The 10,172-nt window shown below is 41.8% G+C and overlaps 1 protein-coding gene across 1 annotated transcript in view; it reads right to left on the reverse strand.

Moving 5' to 3' along the window:
• The window catches only part of LOC126424929 (speckle-type POZ protein-like), a 104,156-nt gene extending 94,306 nt beyond the window's left edge, over window positions 1-9,850 (reverse strand). The window contains exon 1 of the mRNA XM_050087774.1: window positions 9,556-9,850. The gene's annotated coding sequence lies outside the window, so the exon portion shown is untranslated. The remainder of the gene's footprint in view (window positions 1-9,555) is intronic.
• Between the last annotated feature and the right edge of the window lie 322 nt (window positions 9,851-10,172).

Here is a 10,172-nt window from a genome sequence, read left to right on the forward strand (position 1 = left end):
CTTTGTGACTGTAAATTGTTATATGTGTGAAAGATATAATTTTGACATGATTTTTCCTTTCATGTTTCAAGTGGGTAAAGTAATTCATCGCTAATGTTGCACTTTGTATCAGGTTTTTCGCATTTTCTCGTAAACTCGTAGAGTCTTACGGTTTTAATTAAGTTGTTTCTTGACGTTAGGTATACCTGTTTATACGAGGTTGTCTTACAGTTTAATTTTCCTTATACACTTCTACGTTGTTTAAGCTCCATACATGTACATAGCTTCTTTCGCCTTTCACACATTCATACATACGTTTATACACAAAAAAAAAAAAAATATCTGCCACTATAATATACACTTTGCTGGTGGGGCCCTTTTTCGGTACCCTGCACCATTCCTTCAATATTCCAAAATAATTCAGGGTGTGCTGAGCATCGTCCCTTATACTAATAATACTTATAACTAAATATTTCTTCTTACATACATAACTGCCTTACAGTCCATTAATGCGCAACATTCCCTATTTTCCTCCTTTACACTTTAGCTTTCGTACATGTACCCTCGTGTATAGCTTATATATTCTACAAAGTTATTTGCTGAGTGCTTCAGGTGTTTCCTAACGTTAATGTCTGTCCCTCTCTCTATAAACCCTAGGTATTTGTTTTGAGGGCGATTCAGTTCGTTACTCACGTTGCATAGATCTGTTTATTATTTTCCTATTTTAAACCTTGTGTCATTCTCTTCTTTAGTCACAAAAATTAACGCGTTTGCCTTGTTGTTCATTCTGAAAATCGCTCGCTACTGTGTAATGTAAATGCATGCGTTACCTCTTTTCTTTCCTCTTTGCTGCTTTTTCCCTATATGTAATTGTGTGTTGTTCTCGTGTACATAGCCTTTCTTCCGGTTATATATCTGCATTATTTATTTATTTATTTATTTTTTATTTTCTTTCTCCTTCCGTACAAGCTAAGATTTTTACTCAGTATAATATAATATTACAATACCGTCCATGATCAGTATGTACTTGCATGTTCACTTTTATTACGTAGTACCAGCTCATAATTAAATTTTCTAAACTACTATTTACAAGACTTGTGTACCATTTTCTTTCTTGTTTTTGAATGGCTTTCATCTCTGTGTCTCATAGTAAGCATGGTCTCAAAACTTTTAAACGTTCCGCGCAAGCGCGCTTATGTACCACGACTGGACTGTAGGCGCGGGGAAAACTCTGCATTGTTGGTGAACACTATTCGTGATAGCCACCATCGTGTAATAGAGTCACGTGACGCCTGGACTCGACCGCGCATGCGCCTTCTTGCTTTGTATACACTCAGCTGAGCGGACAGGGAAGGGGGAAGATTTCTCCCCGGCTCGCTGCCTACAGCGCGGCCAATGACCTCGTCTTGACATGCAGCTATCGCGTGCTCATGAGCTGAGCGTTGGATTGCAACTTCGACGCGTGGTTTCTTGCTCGTCTCAAGCGAACAAACTCTGACCTTCGCGCTAATTTGTCTTCGTTCCTCCCTCTTAAATAATTGAGTTAGACTACAAAAGTACCGTATGGTTTATTTTATAGTGTTAAAGACTCACAGTAACACATGTTTCATTAGGTGTGGTTAACTATGCGTTGTTCAGCTGGCATATGCCCCCAGTTGATCACTAGTTTCGATGTTTAACTGAAATTTCAGTTATGTTTTCTAGTTTAATGCATGTTTTTCACTAACTGACTGTCTTTTACAATGTACTTCTTAAACTATGAACACCGGACTTAAAGGTTTTTTTTCGTAAGTTTCTTAGGTTAATGACAGCAATTTTACTATGTGATCCAAGGTTGTATAATTTCAATTTTGCTAAAATAATATATAACCTTTAATGAAAAAATTCCTTCATATCCTTGTGGGGGTATAACCCTTTCATCTTGCCCGTTCCTGTGTTACCTAACAGGTAACATCCTGGGTGGGGTTTGTCTATTATAATGAAAGGGCCATCATACAACAACTGCCACTTTTTGTTTAATGCCTTAATTTTAGAGGATTTTGGGTGGGTACGTAATAATACTTCCTGTCCAATGTTAAATTCTGTAACCTTTCTTATCTTTTTGTTGAATTGTTTTTTCCTTATTTCTGCTTGTTCTTCCATCTGCAGTAATGCTTGACGTACCTTTTCGTCTAGTGTTATTTCCTTTGTGGCTAATTTAGGTAAAGGTTTAGCCCATTCGTCAAGTTCTGTGCCTTGAAACATTAACTCTGTAGGTGTAAAGCCTGTTGAAGTATGAATTAAATTATTTACAATATGCTGAAAGGGGGCTATGTATTCCACCCACTTTGTCTGTTTATTTGGTATATAAGTTCTTATAAAGCGATTAAATTCTTTAAAATTTCTCTCAACCGGGCTCGATTCTGGGTGAAATTTGGATACCAATATACACTCCTGGAAATTGAAATAAGAACACCGTGAATTCATTGTCCCAGGAAGGGGAAACTTTATTGACACATTCCTGGGGTCAGATACATCACATGATCACGCTGACAGAACCACAGGCACATAGACACAGGCAACAGAGCATGCACAATGTCGGCACTAGTACAGTGTATATCCACCTTTCGCAGCAATGCAGGCTGCTATTCTCCCATGGAGACGATCGTAGAGATGCTGGATGTAGTCCTGTGGAACGGCTTGCCATGCCATTTCCACCTGGCGCCTCAGTTGGACCAGCGTTCGTGCTGGACGTGCAGACCGCGTGAGACGACGCTTCATCCAGTCCCAAACATGCTCAATGGGGGACAGATCCGGAGATCTTGCTGGCCAGGGTAGTTGACTTACACCTTCTAGAGCACGTTGGGTGGCACGGGATACATGCAGACGTGCATTGTCCTGTTGGAACAGCAAGTTCCCTTGCCGGTCTAGGAATGGTAGAACGATGGGTTCGATGACGGTTTGGATGTACCGTGCACTATTCAGTGTCCCCTCGACGATCACCAGTGGTGTACGGCCAGTGTAGGAGATCGCTCCCCACACCATGATGCCGGGTGTTGGCCCTGTGTGCCTCGGTCGTATGCAGTCCTGATTGTGGCACTCACCTGCACGGCACCAAACACGCATACGACCATCATTGGCACCAAGGCAGAAGCGACTCTCATCGCTGAAGACGACACGTCTCCATTCGTCCCTCCATTCACGCCTGTCGCGACACCACTGGAGGTGGGCTGCACAATGTTGGGGCGTGAGCGGAAGACGGCCTAACGGTGTGCGGGACCGTAGCCCAGCTTCATGGAGACGGTTGCGAATGGTCCTCGCCGATACCCCAGGAGCAACAGTGTCCCTAATTTGCTGGGAAGTGGCGGTGCGGTCCCCTACGGCACTGCGTAGGATCCTACGGTCTTGGCGTGCATCCGTGCGTCGCTGCGGTCCGGTCCCAGGTCGACGGGCACGTGCACCTTCCGCCGACCACTGGCGACAACATCGATGTACTGTGGAGACCTCACGCCCCACGTGTTGAGCAATTCGGCGGTACGTCCACCCGGCCTCCCGCATGCCCACTATACGCCCTCGCTCAAAGTCCGTCAACTGCACATACGGTTCACGTCCACGCTGTCGCGGCATGCTACCAGTGTTAAAGACTGCGATGGAGCTCCGTATGCCACGGCAAACTGGCTGACACTGACGGCGGCGGTGCACAAATGCTGCGCAGCTAGCGCCATTCGACGGCCAACACCGCGGTTCCTGGTGTGTCCGCTGTGCCGTACGTGTGATCATTGCTTGTACAGCCCTCTCGCAGTGTCCGGAGCAAGTATGGTGGGTCCGACACACCGGTGTCAATGTGTTCTTTTTTCCATTTCCAGGAGTGTATGTTTTATGTTTTGAGATTCGAGAAATGTTTTCCCTTTATTACTAGTGAAGTTTGTTGCATTATCAGTTAATATAATTTTCGGTTTTCCCACTAGTGGTATGTAGTCTTCTATCATGCGTTTGATTATTGATCCCGACAGTACTGCTTTTATAGCATACATTTTTAAGTACTTTGTGAAGACATCATAAAATGCGATCACATATCTAACTCCTCCCCTAGCTCGTGGATATGGTCCTGCTGCGTCCACGGAAACTAGTTCTCTTGGTCTAGTTGGAATGATAGGTTGTAATACGTCCAAACAAGATCTATTAAGATGTTTAACCTTCTGACATACTGTACACTTTTTTATTATTTGTTCAATCCTGCGTCTGAGGTTCGGGAAGTAACAATACGTTGATATTTTCGCTGTACATTTTGATACCCCATAGTGTCCCCATACTCTATGTGTGTGTCTTATCAAATTGTCTATGTATTCTTCCGGGATGCAGACACACCAGGTGTTGGATTGTGGATTGCGCCTGTAGAAAAGAACATCGTTTGACATTGTGTAATATTGTTTCAATGTACTATTGTCATCTGCCTGCAGTTTTTGCATAACTTGTCTCCATCTATTGTCTTCCTTTTGTAGTTTGCTCATGTCTTTACACATCTTTCTGTAATATGGCTGAAATGTGCCATCATGCATCAGAAAAACTCTAAAATCGGAAGTCTGTTCGATCAATTCATTGAACTCGCTCAAACCTTGTGGCAAGCGCGATAATGCGTCGGCAATTACATTCTGTTCACCCTTGATATAAACTATCTCGAAATCAAATTCCTGGAGGAATAAACACCAACGTGCAATCCATTTGTGCAACAATTTGCATGTGAGTAAAAACGATAGTGCTTGATGGTCACAAAACACTCGTGTATGCCTTCCCCAGAGATAGTACTGGAACTTGCGGAAAGCCCACACTACAGCTAACGCTTCAAGTTCAGTTGCCGAATAGGCTCTTTCACATTCCGTTAACGTCCTACTGGCAAAACTAATTATGTTTACTTTCTGTTTTCCATTATCATCTACTAATTGGAACAGACAAGAGCCTAATCCCTGACATGAGGCGTCCGTGCTCAAACAAAAGTTGTAGTTCATGTTAGGATGCTTCAGAATGGGTGCGTTTATGAGTGCCTGTTTGATTTTTACGAAATCTTCCTCACATTTTTCTGTCCACAACCATGTGTGATTTTTCCTTAAAAGGTTGAGTAGGGAATAGCTATTCAGTAACTGTTTTGGCACGAATTTTCGAAAAAATTACGTGAGCCCCAGAAAAGCTTTCAATTGTTTACGTGTTTGTGGTGAGGGGAAATATTTTATGGCATCAAGCTTGTTTGGATCTGGTAAAATTCCGCCTGGTGAAATAATGTGGCCTAAAATTTTTATTCGATCCCTTCCGAATTCGGACTTCTTAAAATTTGCTGTGACGTCATATTCTCGGAACTTTAGGAACACTTTGTGAACCAATTCTACATGCTCTTGCCAGGTCTCCGTGGCTATCAAGAGGTCGTCTACATACAACGTCACTTTGCTAATCAGTTCTGGACCCAATACTCTGTCTAAAGCCTCTATAAACACTCCAGCACTCACGTTGAGTCCAAATGGCAGTACTTGGAATTGATAGCTTCTGCCAGCATGAATGAACGCAGTATATTTTCTGCTATCACTATGTAGGGCTATTTGCCAATAGGAAGCCTTCATGTCAACGGATGTTAAATACTTCACTCCATGAAATTTAAGCAATTGCTCATCTAAGTTCTCCGGCCTAGTACGTATTGGTACGATGATCTTATTAATTTCCCGCGCATCAAGTACTAATCTGACTGACCCGTCAGGTTTGCCGACAGCTAGGATGGGACTGCAGTACGGTGAACAGTACGGTTCCACGGAACCATTCTCTCTATTTCTTTGCGAACCGCTTCCTTCTTTGCCCATGGTATCGCATATGATTTATGGCAGTACGTTTTATGTGGGTAGACTTCCATTTTGTATTCATACTTTTTGATTATTGTCGGCTGTCTTCTAAAAATGTCTCGGTATTCATAAATAAGATCTGCTAGTTCATTTTGTTGAGTTTCTGAAAGACAAGTGGATTTTCCTACCTTCTCGTGGGCGGCCTGTTCGTTAATTATTTCCGTGTCTAATTGTTCGAGGAAAGGAATATCTATCAATAAAACTTGTAGGTAAACTAATTTTACTTCAGCTTGTTTCTGTAATTGGCCATTACGATCTATTGTTGACTTTACAAGATTGACCTTCACACTACGACCGCCCACTCGGAAATAGCAAAGTCCACTGCCTATGTCGATGTTTACTTTATGCTGCCGGAAAACTTCCATACCTAAAATACAATTGACGATTAATTTCTCAACGATTAAGAATGTACAGTTTATCGTGACATCGCTAATGGTAACAGGTATTTGCGTCTGCCACTTAATACTTTTTGATTTGTTACCTATAGCTGTCAAGATTTTACAATTTTCCGTTGGCAACACTGGTACTTTTAATACTTTCGAAACTTCTTTAAATAAACTGTTAGAAATAATATTCGTAGATGCGCCTGTATCTAAAATTACGTTGGTAATTATAGTTCCTATCTTTGCTGTTATTACAGCCTGTCCGGTGCTTTCATCTCTTCTTCACATAGATCATCTTCTACGGTCGCATCCTGATCATATCTTAAAAATAATTGTCTAAGATGTAATGTGTGCTTGTTTGTGCCCCCTGTTGTCAAATCGGTCGGCCGGTGGGGGCTCATTACGACCGATTGTTGTTTACCGGGGGAGACAACGGCGTTGCTTCAGTACTGTCCGTTACCTCTACAAAGTGTACTGAGTGGTTATTCTGTCGCCAATTAGTTTCCGGACCGCTGCGTGCAACATTTTCTTGCGACCGGCCGTCGCTATTCCTCCTTGGTCTGTCATTCCTATTACTGTAACTATTGTAATTTTCATTTGTGTGCCGCCTTTCATCACGCGGGCCTGACCAATCATTCACGTGATTTCTATCATTTCTATACCGGCGTGGACCGTAATCTGTACTATACCTTCGGTCTTCACGTCTCTGTGGCGCCGAATTCCTCCGATTTCCGTAATTCCAGGTTCCATTATTTGGCCTTGTCGCATACGGATGCCAACTGTGTGGGTTTTGTCCACTGCCATTAAAATGATATCCGTTACCGTTGTTTTGATTGGTTCCGGAATATTCATTCCGATTACTTGTGCTCGGCTCTTCTTCGTATATTAGATCAATTGAGTCAAGCACGGAAAGAAAGTATTCAAGGTCGTTCTCCGGTATGGTTACCAATTTTTCGCGTAAGTTCGCGGGTAGTCTGTTTTTCAGAATTTTGAGAACATCTACGTGCGGTATTGGATTGTTCCAATAGCGCGTCTTATTCAAGTACTTTTCGAAATACTTTCTTAACCCGCCGTTTTTGAGGTTGAACGGTTGTGGGTTGAATACCTCACGTCGCAGTCTTTCTTGGACCCCAGCAGACCAATATTTCTCCAAGAAAGCCCGTTCAAATTGTTCGTAGGTGACGCACTGTTCAGCCATGTCTGTGGCCCACAAAAGTGCGTCGCCTTGTGTGAAGCCTACTACATATCTAATCTTCTGTGCCTCAGTCCAGTTTCTTGGTAAGACATTTTTAAATGCTCTTACAAATACGACCGGATGAGTCTTTCTGGATTCTGTGGAGAAAACTGGAAACTGTCTATGTTTCAACAGGCTCTCATCGACTAGAATCGTCGAGATGCAAGGCGACACGCCTACTGCCTGTTGCAGCACCGCGTTTGGCGAATAGCCATTGTTTGCCTGTGCCGGTGCGTGCACATACGCCGGCCTGGGCGCGTGATGTTCTGCGTTATTGACATCGTAATCTGGCACGGGCGAATAAGTGTCGCGCTGCCTGTTGCTTGACGTAGGCAAGTCATTTGAAACATTCAGTCTACCAGCAATTTCCTTGCGTATTCTGTCCTCGGCTACTTTGATTTCATTACCTAATTTTTCAAAAAGTTTTGTTTCCCGGTCAGTTATTGATTCATTTACATTACCGTTTTCTAAAGTTTCATTTATTTTGATAATGTCCGCGTTGATACGTCGAGTCTCCTGTTTCAGAAAACCGACTTCTTCGTTAACTTTATTAACTTGGTCAAGTATTTCTTCACATGCGGACTGTACTCTTGTTAAATTTAATTGAATAGCCTGTACGTTTTCATGTATTTCTTTTTGTACGGCTTGTGTTTGATTGTGTGTTCCTACTATTTCTGACAGTTCCTGTTCCTGTTGGTTTGTAAGATCTGACAATTTCTTTTCTAAGTCATTTGCCAATACATTGCATACACTATTGACGGTTTTGATGACTTCGTCTTCGATCTTTTGATCGATTTCATTGGTGAGTTTATTTAAGCGTTGATCGAAATGTCTGTGTATGTTTTCAAATTGCGTGTTTACACTTGAAAACTGCTGTTGGAACCCAATTTCCATGTTTGACAATTTTGTGTTTGTCATGTTGTGGCTGACTTCTAGATTCGCCAGTTTTGTGTTCGTTGTGTTGTGGCTGATTTCTAGATTCGCCAGTTTCTCGCTCACGTTTGACATCAGACTATATAATGCCTCAAGCGTAACTGACGAAGCTTGTGTGTTTGTATTTATGCCATTATTTGTTGCCATTGTTTCTCTGCCACGGTCTGATTGAATCGAAACCGGGCTAGGTTCACTGATTTCACGCGAAATATTTTCATCTGATCTGGTAATCGATGCTTCATCGACTGTGCACAAGGTTTCATTTGCAAGTGGTTCGTTGTTGTTAATCCATGTGGAGTGCAATTGAATTGTATTTACTTCTACATTATGTTGTGCTGAAAAACTAATTGCGTCATCATTTACGTCACTATTGTCAGAATCGGTGACGTGTCCATGAACATTTGTCAAATTAAAGTTCTCCGATTCCATTGTGAAGATATTATTTTTATCTGTACTTTACTGTTAATCTAAATCTTTAAATTCTCTCGCAGTTGAATTAATAAAAATATCTCGCGATTGTTATTTTTTGCGCGTCGGAAATTTACAAGATGGCGCACTACGTCTTCTAATTCTGCGATTGTTGAACATAAAAAAGTAATTATCAAAGTGTAATTGTGTGTTGCCACAAACACTACCAGGATTTTAATATGGAAAGGAAAAGGTTCTGCTTTAAGTGGAGCTAAGCCAAGGTGCAGCCGCTACATGCGTTTGCGCTTTCCTACCTTAATTCCGGCTCAGCTGCGTCACTCACGATTACGTTAGTTTTGTAAATCCTTGTCCTTGTTCCTTCTGGTTATTGTGCCATCCGTTTATACAGTTAATATTGTTTCATCTTATTCATCATTTTCCATGTGCGTCATGTAACAGAGAAACAGTAATTAGTACAAGTACATTAGTAGCACAACAATGAAGTACTTACTCTTTGTTCCACCAGCACTGCCCCTGTCAGCGGTCACCAGTGTGGCGAAATAAATAAAAAAACATTTCGTTTGTATTGTGTTTTTTAACTTTAGAATTTTTGAAAGGCTTTTTTTACGGATTGTATTGACCGGCTTGAATGCGGACAAATACAGTGCTGCGTGAAATATGCCTGTAATATAATTTACCATTCCGATTAATTACATTTTGAATTCTACGTCATTGTTGATTTAATCAGACTTCTCACCTTAGACGTAGAATTAGTCCTTCTGCCACAATATTAATTCATCAGTCGCCATCGAAGCTCTTCTCTTTGTTGACCGTGTGTATCTTCCTAAGTCGGCATTGGTTCACTTCACGAAGACGGTGGAAACCAAGGAATACAATGCTACGTTGCTTTCAATAATTTTCGTAACACTTCGATACTTCTCACTATTTTTTTTTTCACAAGACAATAAAACTTGCTCAGCTCGTCGCACAAACCATAATTACTAACAATATGGCTGCCTTTCCGCAGACATCAAAAATTACGTCCATCCTCCACGAGGCAACAATCGAAAGTGTCCCTTAGCTCCTTCTTGGAGTATGAAACAAAAGAGAATCCAATGTGAACATTACAAAGATTATAACCTACATGCCTCTCAATTTAATCTTTGGCGCAGTCTTTAAGGTATTGTATGTCTCTGCGTCGGAATGTGTCATTACAGCATGAAACTTAAACAATCGTCGTTCCGTTCGGTTCTAGACGCGAACAGAATGGGGACATGACCACCTGTTTCGAGCCTTCTGGCTCGCTTATTTATATGTCTTTTCGCTACATCTCTGACATTGTTCCACCAGTGGGCGCAAGTGGAGTGCCCTTTG

Source organism: Schistocerca serialis, chromosome 10 (genome assembly GCF_023864345.2).
Source record: "Schistocerca serialis cubense isolate TAMUIC-IGC-003099 chromosome 10, iqSchSeri2.2, whole genome shotgun sequence".
Classification (NCBI taxonomy): Eukaryota; Metazoa; Arthropoda; class Insecta; order Orthoptera; family Acrididae; genus Schistocerca; species Schistocerca serialis.